This window comes from Artemia sp. Qi Xiang Cuo, chromosome 12, assembly GCF_049724085.1.
Source record: "Artemia sp. Qi Xiang Cuo chromosome 12, ASM4972408v1, whole genome shotgun sequence".
NCBI classification, from domain to species: Eukaryota; Metazoa; Arthropoda; class Branchiopoda; order Anostraca; family Artemiidae; genus Artemia; species Artemia sp. Qi Xiang Cuo.
In genome coordinates this window covers 34,325,709-34,351,034 of record NC_142805.1, presented here as the reverse complement: position 1 = coordinate 34,351,034, position 25,326 = coordinate 34,325,709, and the positions used below count along the sequence as shown (strand labels likewise).

Genomic DNA, 25,326 nt, shown 5'->3' with positions numbered 1-25,326 from the left:
TGTAGCTCCTTTCTCTCTCTTGGCCTGATTTAGCAGAAAATTTTGGATATTGCTAGGAGCACCAATGCATCCCTCCTACATTTTGAAGAATACTTTTTTATATATATAGCACTTCCTTTGAAAATAAAATTACAAAACAACAAAATTGTTACCCACCTAAACCTTGATTTTTTTTGTATTTTCCATAAAAATGAAGATGCACTAAAAATGCCCGTGCATGTTGCACCTTGTTCGAATTTGAATCACAGATGAATGTTCAATACCTATGATTCGAAGAAAAGATAGACTAATAACGTCTCTTGCACTCCTCCCACCACCCAATCTTCAGCAGAATAGCTGGCATGTTTTTTAAGCAACTGGCTTGAAATTTATAGGGCAGGCACCATGGACAGATGGACAATAGTATGATGATTTTCAGCAGTGAACCCACTTCTAAGGCCATTGCATGATATTGCTCAAATCTCCTTGAAAATCATGGACCAAAGAAATAAAGTAAGGATTTTTAGAGGTTTACAACCCTTCTGGGGTCTACCCATTTTCTCCACTAGTGTTTAGATTCGCTTGAATTTTGGTAAGTAAGTAACTAACGCCAAGGAGATAATATAAAAAACATCACACAATTGACGTGTACTGCTCAGGCACAAGCAGGCTTCAAAGTTTTATTGTTTAGGATTTCTCCTCTGTCATGGAGAGTGACTTCTAAACAAAAATTGTAATGAATATTCATCTCCAGAGACAAGGGGGGTTACAAACTTAGGCCATGATAGTACATGTTGACTTATTTCCAATACATTTTAAGGTGGGGAAAATTTATCAATGGTTATAAGAACAATTATAAATTATAGTGCAACACAGTGAAATACTTTCAATGCCTTGCAAATAAATGGTATGAATTATGTTAAAGGGCAAAGCAATCCAGCCCTGACATGCACATGCTGTATTTTTTAGAAGTAACAACATAAATAGATTAGGTAGCTTTATTCTTTGGGGCAAAGTAATACAGCATCAGCATGTTAACATGGAACAGCTTGAGTTTATCTTTGAGGATTGTGTCACCATCTAAGTAAAAATTTAACTTGAAAAACAGAATTTTTAAGTTTTGAGGGGCTGACAGCTTAAGCATTTAATTCATGGCGAAGAAGCAAAATCAAAGCATTGCTCCTGCAAAACTTTTTTATAGGGAAACAGACTTATTAAAGCACCAGAAAATAACATATAATACATAAGACATTCCAAAAGAACAAAAATCACTCTGTCCCTAGAGACTTAAATGAGGTCTGCATGTTTTGTTTCTCTGAATTTTATTGATGAATTTTCACTTAGGATATATAGCTGGATTTGGATAAGGGCAGAAACTAAGTTTGGACAAGGGTAGTAAAAGCTACAGAAGAATAAAAAACAAACGTTTGAATAGCCGATGCAAATGAACTTAACAAATTTGAAAGGATCTAAATGCACAAAGAAAATTCAAACTTGACTTAATAATTTCTATCATGATTCTAGATCATTGGGTCTTTACTATCTTGGAAAGCGATTTGTCAAATTAAATTTTCGAGAATGGATACAAAACCTAAATAATCGTCTAGCAATATGTTTTCAAATATCTATGTCCCCTCCTTCCTCATCTAAAGGGCACTGACATCAGAGGACCTCAGAAAATCTTTATATTATACAAGTATAACTTTTAGAAATACATCTACAGCATACATGAGTCCCAAGGAAAGTGTTTTGAATCTCAAACCTTTGCTACATCTTGATTGAAGAGTTTTACACGATTTGTAAAAATTAGCTTGCATTTGAAAACAAATTCTGAGTAGCAAAGAAAAGTATGCTCAAATGAGAATTAAAGAAACAATTTTTACGATAAGTCAAGACAGGTAAGAACACAGTCTAACATACTTGTTGTCTATGCAATCTTCAAAACCTCGAAAATGGGAAAGGAGTAGAGATAAAAGGTAGGACATACTTATCTGGGAATACAGTAATTTTGTCTCTGAACCTACTCCTGAAAGTTTTGTTTCCCTAGCTCAACTATTTTCCAATGTTTCTAATCAATTGAAATTGCTGATTTGACACCTCAGTACTGAAAACTAAAGAATAACAGAATAGTTATGCTAAAGTATGATTTGTAGTGGCTGCAATGCAGTTGTCATGGCAGTAGTTATGCTTGGAAAAGGTATCCAATGCGATTTCTGTTTTGGTGTTTTTTTATGGCTAGTTTAGTTGGGTTTCTCACCAGACAAGTTGTCTTCTACCTGGTTACGATTACCAGATTACCATCAAAATAAGCCTTGGATCAAACTAACCTCGTGTCATCAACTTTGGCAAGAAACTATGCGGCTTAGGGTGACCCTTTCAAACAATTATGTGATTTTTTAAGCCTATAGATAACCCTCCAACCTGCCAGATTACTAGCTACCTTGATTACATTTAGGACAAGTATGCTAATTTGTCCATCATCTTCCATTGATGTTTTAATATCTTTCATAAGAAATACATTTGTAGCAAAATTATTGATAAGGAGGGGTCAGACCAGTATGATCTTTCTTTTTCATATGGGCTTGAACAACTTGTTGACTTCAATATCTACCATGGCCAAAAGTATACTCTTTGAAAAATTACGAATGATTGCTTCTATGCTTATATTGTTTCTGTGCTTATGCTTCTAGTGCTTGCATATGCTTGCAGTTAGTTATTATGCTTATTGTTCTAGATGCCTGGGTTTTGGCAAACTAATTTTCTGCTAGAACGCTACATGGTGTCAAGAGATGGAAACGAAGCCACCAAGTATTGATTGGGATTCAACTTCCCTCAGTGATGACTGGAAACGCTTTGAACAACACGCAAAAATGTTTCTGGGATCCCCTACCTGGAAAGGCTAAGGAAAGCAAATGTGCCTATCTTCCCATCTGGGCAGGAGAAAAAGGGCACCAGATATTCAACACTTTTCCACCCATTGCTAAAGAAACAAACAACATAGATACTTACCTGCAAAAATTCCGTGAATATGCTGCACCAGTCACCAACAGTGTGTTTGCCTGGTACATATTCCAAAAACGAGACCAATTTGAAGAAGTGAGTATAAAAAAAACCATCACAGAGCTGAAAATCTTGGTGAAAGCTTGCAACTATACTAGTGCTGATGAAATGGTTTGAGACAAAATAGCAAGTGGTATCAGAGACCTGATGTTGAGAGGAAGACTTTTTCTGGGAGGTCACACCCTAACTTTGGTCTTAGCTGTTAACAATGTCGTTCTTACCAAACAACCCAGGCACAAATAAGAACATTTGAAGAACAATGGGCCACCTCAAATAAAGAAAAAGATTGATGCTATCCAGAAATACAACAACAACCAGTCAGGAAATACGGAGATGCACCTGCATTGTCCAATGAAACTAAGGAGTGCTACTTCTGTTGAGGTATATACTCACCTAGCCACATTTGTCGTGCAAAGGGCAAAACCTGCGCAAAGTGCAAAAAGCTAAATCACTTTGCTTGTGTGCGCAAAAGCAACATATCAGTTACGATTGAATACAAGGAGAGCCCAGCTGACAACAGTGATTAAGATGACAATATCTTCCTATATGTCATAGAAGACAAAGCAATAAGGACAGGGATGAGATTCTTATTGCATTGGAAGTGAGCCACTCCCTACCTGTGAAATTCAAAGTTGACACAGGTGCAAAAGCAAATTTTTGACATGCCAAATATTTTGATACCTTACTGAATCCACCATCACTAAAACAAAGTACTCAGAAACTCACTAGCTACTGTGGATCCAAAATTCCTGTCAGAGGCATATGCCAGCTGAGCTGCAAGCCCAAATCAAGCGAAGCTGAAACCTTACCATTCTTTGTTGTTGAAACTGGCTCACTATCTATTCTAGGATTCCAGTCAAGAATTGGCTGAATATTGACAGATTACGTCCAGAGAACTCACCCATATTCTGGAGTAGTAATGCTAGGAGATGCTAATGAGCTCGATAGCAAATCGCTGGCCAGGTCACTTAACCTTAAAACTCTAGTCGATTTCCCAACAATTAAGGGGAGTACTTCTATGGATGTAATCCTGACAAATCTTTCAGAATATAACCAGAATTCAAGTAAACTAGCACCACTTGGTGGAAGTTATTATTATATACTACAGTGGAACCCCTTGGAAAAAGTAAAAACTAAATATTCAGTAACCAAAGTTACTTCAAGGCCGATCACTGACCATGGTCTGCTGCATTTCGGTGACTGGATAACGGGAGAAAACTGGGTTGCTGTCTCTTCAGATAAGGACTTGAATTCCCAAGTAGAAGAATTCCATAATAAAGTAAGTTCAAAATTTCTCGAGTGCTTTCTCGAACGTAAGACTAAATTCTGTTCTAGTGATAAATCATACGTAAATTCAAAAATAAAGCGACTGATAAAATATAAATTGCATCTAATACGAAAAGGTCAAGAGAACCAAGCACAACAGTTGGCAAACCAAATAGAATGGAAAATCAAAGAGACACAAGCAAATTACTATGAAAATGAAGTTGACCATCTTTTGGAGTCCAAGCCTTTGCAGTTCTTCAGTAAAGTAAAAAGTTTGACTGGTAAAAGTTCTCAACCAGTTGACTTCATGAAGGAGGAGCGTCTAAAGAAAACTGCGAATGATTTAAATGCCCATTGTGCTTCAATTGTGCAGTCTTACCCCCCTCTTCCACCTGACCATCCTCTAGTAAATTTAACTACTCCTTCAGATGATACTTTAATTGCTGATATTTCATCGGCAATTATAATCCGTAAACTCTCTTCGTTAAAAAGAACTTCCGTTGTCCCATTTGACATTCCAGTTTCTTCCATTAAAGCATTTGCTAAAGAATTATCATTTCCCATCAGACAATTTTGAATAATATAACAAAAACAGGATATTTTCCAAAGAAATGGAAGAAAGGGTTTATTACCCCCATTCCAAAGAAAGGAGCAGCTAATGATTTATCTGGTGTCCGGCCGATCACAGTTACGTCAGTTTTTAGCCGAATATACGAAAGCTATGTTGCCGCATGGCTGAAAAAATGTCTTTTGAAAGTAACTGATTGAAAGCAATTTGGTAACATCCTGAAGTGTTCGACAGTTCATTACCACGTTAATTTAATTGATTTTATTTTAAAACACCCCATGGTCGTGAATAAAGACAAATTCTCGGTCATAAAATGACCGAGAATCTAATAAGTCATAAAATAACTTTACTTGGTGTGGTGATTTCTTCTGACCTCTCATGGCGGGAGAATATAAAGTCAATTGTAAAAAAAGCTAACGGCGCAATCCAAATGCTAAAAACACTGAAAAAAAAAATCAAGTTCCTAAGGACAAGCTGAAACTAATATTTTTCACTTTTATCCCCCCCCCCATAGTTGAAAATGCTTTTCCGCCTTGGCACTTTGCCCTTACCCAGGATGAAACTGGTAAAATAGAACGAGTTCAGAACAGATTACTGCAAATCATTTATGGCGGTTCCCCTCTACCTTACCTCTTTTTACCTGAAAGAATTTAAACTTGAATCCCTTTCTCTCCGCTGAGACAAATTACATCAGAGATTTGGCTTCTCCCTCTTCCGACATCCCATCTACCAATCAGTCCTTCCTCAACTTGGTGTCCCTGTAGGATCTCGTCCCCCCAGCGAAGTGGCAGAGTAGGTTCTGAAACTGACCCCAATCCACTGTAACATCATGGGCTACAGTAAAAGTTTGTGCCAAGTTTTGTGAAATATTGCAATGATCTGTAGTGTTTTTATTCTTTAGTTTATTTTATCCTGACGAAGTTTTATCAAGCAATTTTATTCTCAATCTTGAGTGTTTTTATCCTTTAGTTTATTTATCCTGACGAAGTTTTATCAGACAACTTTATTTTGCTATTTATGACTAAAAGGCAACATATTTGGGCTTTGCCCACGAGATCTATGTCTTGTTTTTGAGTTAAATGAATTTGAATTCGATCTGAACATAATGAAATTTGTCTTGAATGTCAGTAAAGTTGAGGAAAACACTTGCAACAACACGCATGCATTTGATACGACAAAAGTGGATGACGTAGTCAGTAACTACAAAGACGTTGTCCAAGGAATAGGAAAGCTAGATGGAGAGCGCCATGTGCACTTGAAGAACAAAGCAGTCCCAATAGCATACCCAGCAAAAAGAATACCATCATCGCTTCGAGGAAAAATTAGAAGCAGAGCTTAATCGCATGGAAGAACAAGGTGTAATTGAAAAAAATCTCCAAACCAACTGACTTGGTTAATTCGATGGTTGCTGTAGAAAAAAGGATGGCAGTCTAAAAATATGCATTGACATTGTTGATTTAAACAAATCAATCCAAAGACCATTCTACCTTATTCCCTTCCTGGAAGATGTAACATCCAAACTCCATGGAGCAAAGTGTTTGAGCGAGTTGGATGCAAGATCAGGGTACTGGTCGCTAGTCTCAGATGATGACCCTGCGGATCTAGCCACATTTAATGCCATCTTTGGCAGATACTGTTTCAAACGGATGCCCTTTGGTATCATATCTACCCAGAATGAGTTCCAAAGAAGAATTGCAGAGGTTTTTAAGGGACTAGACAGTTTTCATGTCATCATTGACGAGCTTCTAGTTTTTGGTTCAACTCTTGAGGAACATAGTAAGCGATTGACAGCTATACTCAAGAGAGTCAGAGAAAAGGGCATCAGATACAACAAAGAGAGATGTCTCTTTTGTGTGATTAATTAAAAAAACTTTTTCCACAAGATAAGTTTTTCAAAAAAAAAGTGAAGAACCCCATTATACCAAAAATGAACAAAAAAAGAATCAAAAAGTCTATCAAGCATATAACTACTACAAATCAGTATAAATAAATAAAAGAAACCCAAAACGAATAAAATTAAAATAAATAACAGAGTCAAACTCAAAACGAGCAGAAACTGAAAAACTTGTACTATACTGAAAAAAATTCAAATGAATTTACTGAAAAAAATGTGCATGTTCAGTTTAATATACACATGTGACATTTATACCTTAAAATCTTAATTAATTTTTGATTTCTTAAAGTTATAAAAGTGAAAACATTTAAAAGAAATTTTTTCAGTAAAATACAAACAATATTCTGGCTTTAAGAAAGCATCGGGGTTTTGAACCCTACTCATAGTAATTTCTTCTCGTTTTATTCTCGCTATAAACACCTTATATGCCCCTAAGGCATAAATTACAACCCTTAGCCTAAGGGCTGTTAGGGTGGTTTTAATCCTCTAAGACATAATTTCTTGAACTTTAAACTGCGTGGAACAAAATGGCTATCTCAAAATCTTGATTAGATGTGTTTGGGGAAATGGTGGGAAAGAGAGGGGCGTTATTTGCTCTCCAATCATTTCAACTATTAAAAATGGCACTAGCCCTCTCAATTTCCAATCAAATGAGCCCTTTTGAGGTTTCTACGACAAAACATTCAATACAAACCTTATATACCCCCAGGCCATACCTTACAACCCCTGCCATGAGGGCTGGGGAAGGGGGTTGTCATTCTCAAAGACCCAATTCCCAGAACTTTCTACTACATTGAACAAAATGACAATCTGAAAATTTTGATTGGATGTTTTTGGAGGAATGGTGGGTGTGAGAGGGGGGTTAGTTACCCTCCACTCACTTTTGATTATTAAAAAAGGTACTAGCCCTCTCAATTTCCAATTGAATGAGCCCCTTGTGAAGTTTTACGACAACTCTATCTACAAAAACATTATATGCCCCCAGCGCATAGCTTACAACCTATGCACTGGGGGCTCTGGGGGGTTTATTATCCTTAAATAACTAGGCTAATTTCCCGAACTTTCAACTACGTTGAACAAAATGGCTATCTCTAAACTTCGATTGGATGTATTTGGTGAAACGGTGGGCGTGAGAGGGGGGTTAATTACTCTCCACTCACTTTTGACTATTAAAAGGGTTATTTCAATTTCCAATCAAATGAGCCCTTTTTCAAATTTCTAAAACAACTTTCTATATAAATCTTACATGCCCCCAAAGCATAAATTACAACCCTTCTACTGAGGGCTCTGAGGGGGTTATCATCCTAGAAGATCTAATTTCAAGAACTTTCAACTACGTTGAACAAAATAGATATCTCAAAATTTTGATTGGATGTGTTTGGGAAAATGGTGGGCGTGAGAGGGGCGTTAGTCACTCTCCAATCACTTTCAACTATTGAAAAAGGCACTACCCCTTTCAATTGAATGAGCCCTTTTGAAGTTTCTACGACAGAACTTTAAAAAAACCTTATACATACAACCTTTGCCCTGGGGGTTCTGGGGGGTTTGACATCCTTAAATACATAGGCTAATTTCCAGAACTTTCAACTACGTTGAACAAAATGGCTATGTCTAAACTTTGATTGAATTTATTTGGGGAAACGGTGGGCGTGAGAGGGGGATTAATAACTCTCCACTCATTTTCGACTATTAAAAAGGGTTATTTCAATTTTCAATCCAATGAGCCCTTTTTGAAATTTCTAAAACAATTTTCTATATAAATTTTATATGCTCCCAGGGCATAACTTACAACCCTTCCACTGAGGGCTCTGAGGGGGTTATCATCCTAGAAGACCTAATTTCCAGAACTTTCAACTACGTTGAACAAAATAGATACCTCAAAATTTTGATTGGATGTGTTTGGGAAAATGGTAGGCGTGAGAGGGGCTTTAGTCACTCTCCTATCACTTTCAACTATCAAAAAAGGCACTACCCCCTTCAATTTTCAATTGAATGAGCCCTTTTGAAGTTTCTACGACACAGCTTTAAAAAAAAACCTCATATATACAACAGTTGCCCTGCAGGCTGAGGGGGGAGGGGGAGGGGTTGTCATCCTTAAAGACCTAATTTCCAAAACTTACAACTACGTTGAATAACATATCTAAAAATTTTGATTGGATGTGTTTGGAGAAAAGGTGAACATGAGAGGGGGGTTAGTTGCCCTCAAATCACTTAAAGCCCTTTGGATTTCCAATCAAATGAGCCTTTTTTCCAGTTTCTACGAACAAGGATTTCAATAAAAACCTTATATGCCCCCAGGACATAACTTACAACCCTTGCCCTGAAGACTGTGGGGGAGTGTAAAACTCCCCTGTATTTCAGTAAAATACAAACAATATTCTGGCTTTAAGAAAGCACCGGGGTTTTGAACCCTACTCATAGTAATTTCTTCTCGTTTTATTCTCGTTATAAACACCTTATATGCCCCTAGGGCATAAATTACAACTCTTACCCTAAGGGCTGTTAGGGTGGGTGTCATCCTCTAAGGCCTAATTTCCAGAAATTTCAACTACGTTAAACAAAATGGCTATCTCAAAATTTTGAGTGGATGTGTTTGGGGAAATGGTGGTCTTGGAACGGGTGTTAGTTGAATTCCAATCACTTTCGACAATTAAAAAGGGCACTAGCCATTTCAATTTTCAATCGAATGAGCCCTTTCTGAAGTTTCTACGACAATGGGTTCTATAAAAAACTTATATGCCCCTAGGGCACAACATACAACCCTTGCCCTAAGGGCAGTGGGGGGTTGTGATCCTCAAAAACCTAATTTCCAGAACTTAAAACTACGGTGAATAAAATGGCTATCTCAAAATTTTTATTGGATGTGTTTCGGGAAAAGGTGGGCGTGAGAGGGGGGCTAGTTGCCTTTAGCTTGGGTTCAACAATTAGAAATGGCACTAGCCCTTTGAATTTCCAATCGAATGAGCCTTTTTTGAAGTTTCTACGATAACACCGAGTACAGAAACTTAAAATGCCCCCAGGATACAACATAAAGCCAATGCCCTGGGAGCTGTGGGGGAGTGACTTTTTCAAAAACAAATATTTTCTATTTGGATATCAACTACGCTGAACAAAATGGCTATCTCAAAACTTTGATTGGATCTGTTTGGAGGAATGAAGGGCGTAGGGGGGGGCTAGTTGCCCTCCAATCACTTTCGACTATTAAAAAGGGCACTAGCCACTCCAATTTCCAATTGAATCTTCAAAGGGGCACCATAAGTTCCAATTTAAAATCAAATGAGACCCATCTAAATTTAATGTAGCCACCCACTCCATAAAAACTTTATATGTCCCCAGGGCATAACTCAAAGCCCTTACCCCAAGGCTCGGGGGGGGGGGGCTTGCGCCAATCCTGGAAGCATTGTTATATGTTATTTGGTCTATTTTAAACAAAATTGCCATCGCACAATTTCAATCAGATACATTTTGTGAAAAGAGGGTTAGTTGGGTGGGGTGCTACGATGAATAAAATGGTTATCTCGAAAGCAACTACGCTGAACAAAATGACTATCTTAAAATTAAGATAGGATGTGTTTGAGGAAATGATGGGCGTAGGCGGGGGGGGGCTAGTTGCCCTGCAATACGGAGTGCCCTGGTACGGAAAAAGAAAAAAAAATAGTACATTGTGCCGACATCGTTCTTTACTTAGGCAGCGCTATTGCCCTGCCTATGATAGTCTTTTTCAGGGAAAAAGAATATAATAGATTGAATCTTTCCGGGTTTATTTTAAGAATTTATAGTTAAGCCTGCTAATTATATGCTTGAGAAACTTTTTCAGCAATTTTTGAAAACATAAACTCTTTTGAAAATCATGACATAAATAGTAGTGCTTAATTTAGTCAAATACATCCTCTAGTTGACCTTATAAATAAAAGTTAATACTATTCCCGAAAAATTATATCTATGTTCTTTCACAGCCTGGATACAACTACACTCTTTTGATTTAGTACAATTTTAAGAGAAGAAGTAGTAATAGAGGTAGCCGGAAAAATTTGAAATTAATACACTCAGTTGTTCGCGGTATATTGATGATATGTCTTATTGGCACCAGCATACAAACAGTGTGTTTTGATTTAATTTTAAAGCAACATTTAGTTTTCAAGCATAATGGGCGAATTACAATACTGTGTGGGCTTAACCTACCCAATAGCCCTAGAGATATAGTTACTAGACCATTCAGCTATGCTGAACAAAATAGCTGTCTCAAAATTTTGATTGGAAGTGTCTGGAAAATTATGAGCTAAAGAGGACACTGATTGCATTCCAATCATCTTTGACTCTTAAGAGGGCACAAGAACTTTAAATTTTCAATACAATTAGCTCCTTTAAAATATCAATGATATTACTAGGTACGATAGAGCATCGCTGCCTATGTCCTTATATGCCCTATAGTGCTTATATACCCTTTTAATACCTGCATGCATATAGGTTTTCCTTTTAATTGAAACTCCTCCTAAATGTTCCCTAAAAGTTTCAATCTAATGCCATTAGTGCCGTCAGCTGAAGTAACCGTAAAAGAAGCACTAAATGAATACACACAGTGTCATTTGGCTAGCTCAAAATCCACAACCTTTGAAGTTATAATGGTGAAATTTTCAAAGAATATTCCTGTTGTACGGATGACAGCCTGCCATCCGTATACAGGTTGTCAAAACAGTATATCAGGAATATCTTAGGAACAGTTTCGTGTGTGAAATTAAAACTTACAACGCTTGTTGTTAGGGGTATTGAACTAACCAAAAGCAATATTTGCATCATAATACGAATGCTTTTACTCCTATGACAACTGCTACTGTTACGATTACTGCTACTACTACAACTGCTACTAAAGCTAAGACTACTACTATTAATTGTGCTCCTACTGCTACTACTACAACTAATAAACCTAAGGATATTAAGGCGAAAATTTGGGGCAATATTGTAACTGTATTGAAATAAATCGAAACACACTATGCCCATATAGGTTGTCAAGAAGACGCATCAGCCATGCTTCAGGTAAAGTTGATGGTATTAAGTTAAGAATTTCATCGTGTGTGGGATGTTGAAAAAAGGTGCTATTTGCATACTGCTAATAATGCTACTACTGCTACTACAACTATTGCTACGCATAATTACTGAGGCTTTCAACAATGCTGAAAAACTGATGTCTCAAAACTTTGTTGGTATATTTGTTATGGGAAATGATGGGCGTAAGGGGGGAGGTTTCTCTCAAATCACTTAGACTCTTCAAAAGGGCACCATAAGTTCTAATTTAAAATCAAATGAGACGCATCTAAATTTAATGCGACCACCCATTCCATAAAAACTTAATATGTCCCCAGGGCATAACTCAAAGCCCTTGCCCCAGGGCTCGGGGGGGGGGGGGGGGGGGGCGCCAATCCGGGAAGCATTGTTATATGTTATTTGGTCTATTTTAAACAAAATTGCCATCGCACAATTTCAATCAAATACATTTGGTGAAAAGAGGGTTAGTTGGGTGGGGTGCTATGATGAATAAAATGGCTATCTGGAAAGCAACTACGCTGAACAAAATAACTATGTCAAAATTTTGATAGGAGGTGTTTGAGGAAATGAAGGGCGTAGGGGGGGGGCTAGTTGCCCTCCAATCACTTTCGACTATTAAAAAGGGCACTAGCCCTTTGAATTTCCGATCGAATTAGCCTTCTTTGAGGTTTCTACGACAACAACTTATATAAAAACCTCTTATACCCTACGGGCGTAACTTAAAACCCTTGCCCCGAGGGTTTTGGGGGAGTGTCCTCGTCAAAAAGATATTTTTTATCTGGAAATCAACTACGCTGAACCAAATGGCTATATCAAAATTTTGATTGGTTGGGTTTGGGGAAATGATGGGTGTGGGGGGGGGGCTGGTTGCCCTCCAATCACTTTCGACTATTAAAAAGGGCACTAGCCCTTTAATTTCCAATCGAATGAACCTTTTTTGAAGTTTCTACGACAACACCTTCTATAAAAACCTTATATGCCCCCAGGGTATAACTTAAAACCCTTGCCCTGAGGGTTGTGGGGGAGTGTCCTCCTCGAAAACATATTTTCTATTTGGAAATCAACTACGCCGAACAAAATGGCTATCTCAAAATTTTGATTGGATATGTTTGCGGGAATAATGGGCGTGGGGGGGGGGCTAGTTGCCCTCCAATCACTTTCGACTATTAAAAAGGGTACTAGCCCTTCGAATTCCCAATCGAATGAGCCTGTTTTGAATTTCCTAAGACAACGCATTCTATAAAAACCTTATATACCCCCAGGGCATAACTGAAAACCCTTGCCCTGAGGGTTGTGGAGGAGTATCCTCCTCAAAAATATATTTTTTATCTGGAAATCAACTACGCTGAACAAAATGGCTATCTCAAAAGTTTGATTGGATGTGTTTGGGGGAATGATGGGCGTGGGGGGGGAGAGCTAGTTGCCCTCCAATCACTTTTGACTATTAAAAAGGGCACTACAACTCTCAATTTCCAACCGAATGAGCACCTTATGAAGTTTCTACGACGACCCCTTCCATATGAAGTGCCCTGCTCTAAAGGAAAAAAATAATAAATAGTACATTTTGCCAACATCGTTCTTATATGCCCTCAGGGCATAACTTAAAACCCTTGCCCCGAGGGTTGTGGTCGAATTTCCTCCTCAAAATTATATTTTCTATCGGAAAATCAACTACGCTGAACAAAATGGCTATCAAAATTTTGATTGGATGTGTTTGGGGGAATGATGGGCGTGGGGAGGGGGGCTAGTTGCCCTCTAATTACTTTCGACAATTAAAAAGGGCACTAGCAACTCCAATTTCCAATCGAATGAGCTCTTTTCGAAGTTTCTACGACAACTCCTACCATAGGAATTGCCCGGGTGGAGAAAAAAACACATTGTCCCCACATCGTTCTTTACTTAGGCAGCGCTAGCGCGCTGCCTAGGATTAAGATACTAGAGGATAAAGCTTACAAAGAAGGTTGAAATACAGTTAGTTATTAATTACATATATTATGTGTTAAATTTTCATTAGTTTTTCCCCCCGCCATAGGATATAAATTTTGTCAATTTGAACAGCCTTTATTTATTTCCATATCATTATTTCTTAAACTTGAAAGGGGTACCTAGTAGGGGTCCAATATACATATCAAACGAATTGTCTTTTAATACTGATTTTAAATATCTTTAATATATTTCGTTTAACTTAATCCATCAAATTTATGGGGAAATTAAGAATTAGTCGGTTAAGAATAGTTTCTATAACACATTTCTTTCTATCTGCCTTCGGAGAGAAAATTATTTATAGGCTAATTGGAATGCAAATAAAATGTCTTGCACTAGTCTTGATGCCAGGAGTTCACAGACTAATCCCATGTCAATCATTTTTGCTATAGATTTTGATAATGAGAAATAGTTAGCCCTTTTTAAAAGGAGTAAATCTGTAAAATAATTGTTGTCAGAATATAATACTTTAATAACAAAATTATGGAAAGTACAAAAAGGAATCATGAAAAGCAGGAGGTCCAGAACGCATTACATTAAATACCTAACTTAACCAGCTCTATGTAACATGTTTCCCCAACCCCTCAGCTTTATTGGCGGGTGGTCTGGGTGGTGTCCAATTGTCTCCCATATATGGGTGTTCGCTTGAAATGTCAATGGTCCCCACTACTTCTACTAAGCATACAACTACCACAAATCAGGATCAACAAATAAATGAAACCCAAAACGAACAGAAATTAACGTGAGTAGGGTTCAAAAACCCCTATGCTTCCTAAACGCCAGAATAAAAATTGCACTTTACTGAAAAAATTCAAATGAACATACATTGTCAGTTTAATATACGTATGCTGATATTATTCCTAAAATTGTTAAATCATTTTTGATTTCTTAGTCAGAATATAATACTTTAGTAACAAAATTATGGAAAGTACAAAAAAAATTATGAAAAGCAGGTAATCCAGAATGCATTATATTAAATACCTAATTTAACTTAACCAACTCTGTGTAACATGTTTCTTCAACCCCTCAGCTTTATTTGTTAAGAAGATATTAGAGGTACTGTTTCACATGGCGGTGTTGCATTATACTCATCTCTATAAAGTAGGTCAAATTCTTTTAACCCTTTTCTCTCTTCGGAAATTTAAATAATTATTCTCATTTTATGTTCAATCGCTATCTCATACTTTCAATCAGATGCTTTTTGTGAAAGGAGGGATTGTACAAGAGGGGGGGTGCTAAATGCCGTCCATCATTTTTGATGCTTAAAAAGGAACTTGAACTTCCAATTTTCAACAAAATGAGCCTTTTCTAAAATTAAACTACCATTCCTTCCATAAAACCTTAAATAACCCCTGAGCATAACTTACAACCCTTACCCCTAATCTCTGGGGTTTGCTTCAACCCAAAAAGCCTGGTTATATGACATTTAAACTATTTTGAATAGAATGGCTATAAAAAAAATCAATAAGATACATTTCGGGACGACTTGTGCGTGTTTGTGTGTGTGTGTGGGGGGGGGGGGGGGTATCTGCCCTCCGATCACTTTGACTCTTAAAAAGATCACTAAAGCGTCTGATTACCAATCCAATGAGCCCCCTTCGAAGTTAATATGACCACGTTTTCTATAAAAAAAAACTTATATACCCCCAGGGCATAGCTTTCAACGCTTACCCTGAGGGATGGAGGGATTTTTTTTATCCTCAAATATATTACCAAACTTATTCAAATACGTTGAACAAATGGTTCTCAAAATTTTAACAGGGAAGTGTCTGGGGAAATGATGGGCGTAGGGGGGGGTCATTTGCCGTCTGATCACTTTCGACTAATAAAAAAGGTACTAGTCCTCGCAATTTCCAATCGAATGAGCCCTTTTTGAAGTTTATATGACAAAGCTTTCTAAAAAAAAAAACTTATATGCCCCCAGGGCATAACTTACAACCTTAACCCTGATGGCTATGAGGGGGGGGGGGTTTGTCATACTCAAAGACATGATTTCCGGACCCTTCAACTACGTTTAACAAAACGGCTATATCAAAATGTTGCTCGGAAGTATTTGGGAAAATGATGGGTCTGGGGAGCCGCATTCACCCTCCAATTGCTTTTGACTACTAATAAGGGCACTAGCCCTCTCAATTCCTAATTCAATGAACCCTTTTTTAAGTTTCCTTAAGTTTAACACTTTCTACAAAAACCTTATATGCCCCTCATAGATAAGATAAGATTTATTCATAATCAATTAATCATACAAGAGAATACATTGTGCAAATCCCCCAAAGGCTCCTAGGCCTGTAATAGAGGGGAAATACATACCGTTTAAATCAAACACTAAATCAATAGAAAAACACTAAAATAGGCCTACATTGAATAATCCAATCAATACATACAATCTGACCACAACACTCCTAATCCCCCTCGAAAGGCTCCATGGCCAGGGATACAAGGGGGAATGAGAAAAAAAAAGAAAATACAATATATCCAAACAACCATAAAAAAGAAATCAATCGCCAAACAACATATAAAATGAAAAAGAGACCAGACCTGAGGCCTGGGAGTCATATAGTAGAGAAGACCATCGTATATCAAAACTAAAAACTCAGGGGACATCAACTCCACAAAAAAAAAAAACTATTCTGTTTGTTTATTAAATAAATTGTCATTGATAAACCTATTTAAATTCCCAAACGAGTGGTATTTCTGTACTTAATAAGGCAGGGTGTTCCAAACCTGATGACAAGCGATGAGGGGATTGAAATCTGACCGCACAGTGGGAGTAGGAGGAATGCAGATATTATGTGACGAACGAAGGTTATATGGAGCTGAATCAGAAATAAACTGAGGAGTTTTTTGAAGAGATTTTGGAACATTGCCATGAAGCTGATGAAAAACAAAAGAAACACAAGAAAGAATGTAGATAGACTGTAGATTTAGAAGCGGTCTTAGTGAAGAACGGTTAGTGTCCATAACCAGACGCGGTTTTTTATCATAATTGACACAAAGCGACCGCAGTGTAGAAGGAAAAGTAGACATCCATACTATGGGGCAATAAGAGACATATGACTGGACAAGGCAGAAAAAAAGAAGCTTCAGAATAGATCCAGGAAAGGTGTGTTTGAGTTTTCGAATGACACCCAAACTCCATGAGACCTCAACTCTAATCAGGGCTATACGGTATCTAAACGAATGGTTTTTATCAAGCAAGATACCCAGAAACCAAACCAACAAATTCTTTGATCTGCACAAGGAGCCTTGTGACGCCTGAAGTTGTTTCTGCTCAGGAAAATAAATACCAATTCGATACAAAATAAGAAAATATGAATTGGCAACATTCAACGCCAAGTAATTTGCCTCAAACCATGAAACTACTTTCTCAAATATTGCCACCAGATTAGACCTGATATTACGTTCCGTCCTCCCTAAATTCCCAAAAGTGTTGTTGTCAGCAAAAGCAACGAAGCAATCTTCATTAGAAGTAGCATTAGGACACGAAGGAGCATCCGGATGACACAGATTGCAACATACTAGAGGACTGGTGTTCTTGACTGCTGAAATCAGATCATTGACGTAAATCAGAAATAAAACGGGGCCAAGAACAGATCCCTGGGGGACACCATATTCCACTCCTGAAGGGCTCCGGAAAAGCGGATCAATTGAAATAAGTCTACCAGAAAGATATGATTCAAACCAATAGAAAGCATTTGATTTTATACCAATATGCGATAGTTTCCAAAGAAGAATCTGATGAGTCAAAGAATCAAAAGCTTTACGAACATCCAAAAATAAAGCTGCCGGAATAAGACCAAAATCTATTGCCAAATGAATGAAATTCAATAGAGATGCGCAAGCATGCTCTGTAGAGTGATTCGCTCGGAATCCGAACTGGAAATCATGGAAAAATTTTTTTACATCCAGAAAATTAAGAAGCCTGGATAGCATAGCCTTCTCAAAAATTTTGCTGAAAACAGATAGAAGAGAAATTGGCCTATAATTAGCAGGATCTCTCCGGGACCCACCTTTATACAGCACTATAACCTTAGCTCGCTTGAGTGATTGAGGGAAAATTCCTTTCTCAAAAGACAGATTGACAAGCTTAGTCAATGGTGACAGAATAGCAGGAAGAACGGCAGGGATAACCCTTGTAGGAATTCTTTCTGGCCCTGAAGACGATGAACCTTTGAGTGCATTTACGATCCGAGCTACCTGAAACTCAGAAACAGGGTTCAAAACCATTGACTTTAAACATGGGGGTCCCAGATAGGCTCTGAATTCGCAACGAGGAGTTGTAGAGCTCACAGAGGAATAAGTCGTCTTTCTTATATTAGCAAAATAAGGCGTAAACTCTAGCTGAACATTTTCTTCTCCTTGGACGATTTTACCATCAACTATCAGCGTTGTTGGAACTGAAGGCGGAGGGGGAGCAGCTTTAAGTACAGAATTAATAATTTTCCATGTCTTCCCAACATCCTTTCCACACTCAGAAAATTTCCTGTGATAATACTGAGACTTGGCCTTCCGACACAGAGAATTAAATATGCTCCTATAGGCCTTGAACCACTGATGATGAGAAGCAGTTGACGAAGCCTTGTATAGCTTCCACAGATAATTTTTCCTTTTCCAGCTTTTATGGAGACCTGGAGTCATCCACAGATTCAGCAGTACTATCCTTTTCGAGGTATGAGGCGTTGGATTCTGGTGGCAAACTTCTATGATACCTTCTTTTACTGAATCATAAAAGAAATCAAAAGAGCGGTTAAAATCCGATTCAGAATCCAATCTATCCCATGGCTGATCAGTCAAACGAGATTTAAGTAGACTGATCTCACTGAGACCAAAACGGAAAAATGGGAGATTAGATGGCGAAGCTCCACGCTGCGATCGATTAGCAGTCCTATAACGTGAAATAGAAGGGAAATGATCAGAAATATCACTAACCATCACCGAATTATCTAAGACATCTAGTGACGAACAAATATTATCAATAAGTGATACATGCATCTCAGTAACTCGGGTTGGTATACAAACTGAAGGTAGAGTTCCCGCAGAAAGCATCATTGACAAAAAATCTAAAGCCGAAGCAGAATTTTGATCCAGCAGGTTAAGGTTGAAATCCCCCATAAGGATTAGTTCGCAAGGATGCTTTTGGACTAAGTCCAAAACCTCTTCCAGAATTTTCATAAACGAAGGAATAGATCCACTAGGGGATCTGTAAACGAAACCGACAACTAAATCCTTACAACCTGACTTAATCTCAATAAAAAGGGATTCAAAGATTCCTTCCTCATTTCTACTTAGATCACTTCGGAAATTATATACAAGATGATCGGCAATATACAGGGCAAGGCCATCTTTCGCCATCTGTTTCCGGTTCAACCTCTCCATCTTAAATCTTTGGATATCTAGAAGCATATCCTTTTTTGGATCCAGGAAAGTTTCACATAATCCAATAACATCCGGAGTTCCACCACTAACGATCCGTTTCAGCTCATCAAAAGAGGAGCAAAGTCCCTGAATGTTTAGGTGAAGCACAGAGAAAATACCATCTTGTTTAGAAGAGGCAGAACCATTTAATTGCGAAACATATTTACTTTCAATAACCGATTTAGGATCATTGTTATTCCTATTTCTACTTCCAACTGAATTATTAATTATACTTTCTGTATCTAAAGGATTATTTTGTAACTCAACAAAACGTTCCCCCAAAGAGTTGACATCACCCTGGTCACCAAAAGAATTAATCATTTTACTTACGGTGGATGGCAGATCCGCTCCGCGACCAAACTCACCAGACCAAGGTTAACGACATCACAGCAGAGCTATGGCAATCTATGCAGAAGAAAAATATTAACATCGAAAAATGACACAACCGAAGTAATAAAAAGAGAAAAAATACCGAAAAGTGCACCCAAAAATATATAGAAACAAACCATATTTTTGAGAGAAAAAAAAACAGAGAAGGAAAAAATGAACCAAAAACTAGTGAATTGGTAGAGAGAAAAAAAAGAAAGAAAAGGGACAATAAACAAACAATCCATGAGAAAGTAAAACAAACAGACAGAAAAAAAAACAACTAGATACAGTCAGCAAGAGACCTTATTTTTTTTGTTGGAGTCCCGTCACTAGGCTTTGCCAAAATTTGACCCCGATCAGACCAAGCATTCCGCTGACCGAATCTGTCTTTCGCCGCATTCAGAATATCTCGTCTCTGCTTGGTCAGAGACTCAACAACAAAAATACCACTAGAGGCCCACTTGGATTTGGCCTTGAACACTTTACAAGCAAAGCTTTTGCTCGAAAACTTCACTATTATCGGAGCGACCCTTGGAGCAGATGGAACCGCCTGAGTTGAATCAGCTGTAGCAGCATTATTCAGTCTAAGTCTATACACGTTCACGACCTCAGTTGTACTGATTTCAGGCAAAGACATCTTCTGATAAATAGTTAGCAACACAGCAGAACGAGTGTCAACACCAGTTTTCTGCCTAACACCGTGAAAAACCAGGCTGTCTTGTAGTGAATCTTGTTCATAACTATCCAACTTATTCTCAAGCCTGTTCAGTCTGTCCTCTAAATTTTCAAGTTCAATACTCAGTCACTTTAGCGACTTTTCAATTCTCTGAAACTTGGGGTTAAATTCAATCACGAGAGCATCATAAATTTGACTAGCAATAAGCTCAGTCGATTCCTTAAGAGAGTCTGAGCTAGCCAGCTTTTCCGAAACTTTTTTAGTTATACTGTCCGTCAGGTCATTTTTGGTTTTATCCAGTTCAGCTTGGGTAGCTACAAGTTTCTGTTGCATCGGGCTAATACTACTGGATAATGCTAATGCTGGGCCATTTGCTCTGCTCTTATCATTACCTCTCAGCGCAAGGTATGTTTTTGATAGTCTCATGTAAATATCAGGCGTAGTAGCAAGCTCTTCAAAAGCTTTTTTTGAAGCAGGAGCGGGAAAATTAACAATGGTAGAATCATAAACTTGGAGATTTGCATCCACGAGGCGAAATTCATCATGCGATCCATAGCAAAATGCCGTATAAACTGGCTTGCCTCGTGTATCTTTACCAGCTTTGAAATTCTTACTGGCCAGAGGGGATAATCCTTGAACTTCGCAAGAGCAAGATCAAACTGTTTAAAAACCATGATTATCAGTAGCAAGATAAAAAAAAGAAGCAAAAGACTTATCTTTACGTGAGGCCAAACAAATTATTCGAAATAAATATTCAAAAAGCCCATCGCCAGCCAGCTAATGTAAACACCAACACAGGTATTCACTCGATTTTACTTCACCACGGAGGCAGGGGGGGGGGGTTAAACACCAGCCACCATTCACAATTGGGTGTTGGATGTAAGAATTATCCAAAATCTAAATGAATATCCTGAATCAGGGTCACTTTAACCCACAGCAAAATGTTACGAAATAACAGTCACTGAATTAGCTACGGACTCTAATTGATTCCGAATATAATCATTTTTCAACACTTGTTCAAAACTGGAATTTTATCCTTTTGAAAGAACAAGTTGGTCTTAACAGGTCAGAGACTGAATAGCAACTTACAACTTAGAAAACTTACAACCTTTGCCCTGGGGGCTGTGAGGGGGGAGGGGTCTGCACTTTACACCAGCTTTGAACAGAATGCCTATCTCAAAATTTTGTTTGGATGAGTTCGGGTAAATGGTGGGCGCGAGAGGGGTTAGTTGACCTCCAATCACTTTCGAAAACTAAAAAAGGCACTAGTCCTTTCAATTTCTTTGAACAAAATGGCTATCTCAAAATTTTGATTGGATGTGTTTGGAGAAATGGTGGGCGTGAGAAAGGGGTTATTTGCCCTCCAAACATTATCGACTATTAAAAACCGCACTAGCCCTTTCAATTTCCAATCAAATGCACCCTTTCTGAAGTTTCTACGACACCGCTTTCGTGTATGTGAGTGAGGGGGGGTATCAGCCCTTCGGTAACTTTGACTCTTAAAAAGAGCACTAAAGCGTCTGACTACCAGTCCAATAAGCCCCCTTCGAAGTTAATGTGACCACGTTTTCTATAAAAAACCTTATATACCCCCAGGGCATAACTTTCAACGCTTGCCCTTAGGGACGGAGGGATTTTTTATCCTCAAATACATTACCAGACTTTTTCAAATACGTTGAACAAATGGTTATCTCAAAATTTTAATTGGAAGAGTTTCGGGAAATGATGGGCATAGGGGGGGGGGGTGGTTCATTTACCGTCTGATCTCTTTCGACTAATAAAAAAGGCACTAGTCCTCGCAATTTCCAATCGAATGAGCCCTTTTTGATGTTTATATGACAACGCTTTCTAAAAAAACCTTATATGCCCCCAGGGCATAACTTACAACCTTAACCCTGATGGCTATGGGGGGGGGGGGGTTAGTTGCCCTCCAATCACTTTCGACAACTAAAAAAGGCACTAGTCCTTTGAATTTCTTTGAACAAAATGACTATCTCAAAATTTTGATTGGATGTTTTTGGAGAAATGGTGGGCGTGAGAGAGGGGTTATTTGCCCTCCAAACACTTTCGACTATTAAAAACAGCACTAGCCCTTTCAATTTCCAATCAAATAAGCCCTTTCTGAAGTTTCTACAACACCACTTTCTATAAAATCCTTAGGCCTATATGTCCCCAGGGTATAACTTACAACCCTTGCTCTGAGGATTATGGGGGGGGGGGCGGTGTCGTACTTGGAGAAATAATCTCCAGACCCTTCCACTACGTTCAAAATAAATGGCTATATCTAAGAATGGATTGGAAGTGTTTAGGGAAATGATGGGTGTGGGGGGGGGCATTCACCCTCCGATCGCTTTTAACTACGAATAACGACACTAGCCCTCTAAATTCCCTATTGAATGAGCCCTTTTTAAGTTTCTACATAGAAATATAGAAACTTTCGACTTTTTCAGTTTCTACACTTTTAACAAGAACCTTATACACCCCCAAGGCATAACTTACAGCCTTTGCCCTGTTGGCTGCTACAGCCTCCGCCCTTTGCCCTGTTATCATCCTCAAAGACGTAATTTCCAGAAATTTCAACCAAGTTGAACAATATGGCTATCTCAAAATTTTGATTGGATGTGTTTGGGGAATGGTGGGCGTGAGAGGGGGTTTAGTCGCACTCCAATCACTTTCGACTATCAAAACGGGCATTAGCCCTTTCAATTTCCAATCGAATGAGCCCTTTTTGAAGTTTCTACGACAACACTTTCTATAAAATTCTTATATGCCCCCAGGGTATAACTTAAAACCCTTAAGTCTGACGGTTGTGGGGGGAGTGTCATGCTCAAAGACATAATTTCAGAAACTTTCAACTACTTTGAAAAAAATGGCTTCCTCAAAATTTTGATTGGATGTGTCTGGGGAAATTGTAGACGTGAGAGTGGGGTTAGTTGCCCTCCAATCACTTTCGACTATAAAAAGGGCAGTAGCCCTTTCAATTTCCAATCGAATGAGCCCTTTTTGAAGTTTTAAGACAAAACTTTCAATAAAAACCTTACAAGCCCCCAGGGCATAACTTAAAACCCTTGCGCAGGGGGATATGCGGGGGGGGGGGGGGGGTAATCCTCAAAGACTTAATTTTCAGAACTTTCAACAACGTTGAACAAAATGGCGATCTCAAAATTTTGATTGGAAGTGTTTTGGGAAAAAAAAACTTTATGCCCCTGGGTATAACTTATAACCCTTGCTTTGAGGGCTGTGAGGGGTTGTCATCCTCAAAGGCCGAATTTCCAGAATTTTCAACTAGGTTGAACCAAATGGCTATCTCAAAATTTTGATTGGATGTGTTTGGGGAAATGGTAGACGTGTGACGAGGGGTTACTTCCCTCCAAACACTTTTGACTATTAAAAGGACGCCAGCCCGTTCAATTTCCAATCGAATGAGTCCTTTTAGAAGTTTCTACGACAACACTTTCGTTAAATCAAGATCTTTTATTGACAAAAACACATAGCAAATAAATTTCTAAATTGATCGACGGAGAGCAGGGCTCGATGTGTCGGCCATAAACAAATATAAGAAAATGCCGAAATAAAAAATACAGGATATATATAAAAAAAAAAACATACAAGGTAGGAGATAACAGAGGAGGCCACCCCAGCGCGATAACACCACATCAAAAATCATACTAAAATCTATTATTCATCAATCCCAAAATCCAGACAAAGAACCATTTTTGAAATATGTTTTTTCAAAGAAAATCTGCTCTTGAAACTTGGGAACATTTCTACTAAATTAAGTTTATTTACAATATGAGGAATCTGATATCTGATTTAAAATCCTTATATTTCCCGAGGGTATAACTTACAACTGTTGCCCTGAGGGGCATCGGGGGAATTTTCATCCTCAAAGACATAGTTTCCAGAAATTTCAACTACGCTGAACAAAATGGCTATCTCAAAATGTTGATCGGAAATGTTCGGGGAAATGATGGACTTGGGGGTGATTCTCCCTCCGATTACTTTCGACTATTATAAAGGGCAATATCCCTTTTAATTTCCGCTTGAATGAGCCTTTTTCAAAGTTTATATGACAACGCATTCTATAAACCCCTTATATGTCCCCAGGGTATAACTTATAACCTTAGCCCTGAGGGTTGTACGTTATCATAGTCTACTTGAAGACACAATTTCCGGAACCTTCAACTACGTTCAAAAATGGCTATATCAAAATGTTGATTGAAAGTGTTTTGGCAAATGATTAGTGTGGGGGGGATTCACCCTCCGACCGTTTCTGACTATTAATAAAGGCACTGGCCCTCTCAATTCACAATTGAATGAGCCCTTTTATAAGTTTCTATGAAAACACTTTTTACAAAAACCTTAAATGCCCACAGGGCTTATCTGAAAACCTTTGCCCTAAGGGCTGTGAGGGGGGTGTCTTCCTCAAAGACATAATTTCCGCACCTATTAACTACGTTGAACAGAATGGCTATCTAAAGATTTTTATTGGAAGTGCTCGGGGAAATGGTGGGTGCGAGAGGGGTGAGTTGCCCTCCAATCACTTTAGACTATTAAAAAGGGCACTAGCCCTGTCAATTTCCAATCGAATGAGCCCTTATTGAAGTTTCTACGACAACACTTTCAATAAATACCTTATACGAACCCAGAGCATAACTTACAACCCTTGCCTTGAGGACTATGAGGGATTGTCATCCTCAAAGACATAATTTCCAGAACTTCCAACAACGTTGAACAGAATGGTCATCTAAAAAATTTTGATTGGATGTGTTTGGGGAAATGGTGAGCGTGAGAGGTGGGTTAGTTGCACTCCAATAACTTTCAACTATTAAAAAGGACACTAGTCCTTTCAATTTCCAATTGAGTGAGCTCTTTTTGAAGTTTCTACGGCAACACTTTCTATAAAATCCTTATATGCCCCCGGGGTATAAATTACAACCCTTGCTCTGAGGGTTCTGGGGGAGTGCCATCCTCAAAGAACTAATTTCTAAACCTTTCAAATACGTTGAAAAAAATGGCTATCTCAAAATTTTGATTGGATGTGTTTCGGGGAACGGTGGGAGTGAGAGTTGG

The 25,326-nt window shown here is 38.2% G+C and overlaps 1 long non-coding RNA gene across 1 annotated transcript in view; it reads right to left on the bottom strand.

The window, feature by feature from the left end:
- The window catches only part of LOC148946052 (uncharacterized), a 57,124-nt gene that overhangs the window by 17,879 nt on the left and 13,919 nt on the right, over window positions 1–25,326 (bottom strand). The window lies entirely within an intron of this gene.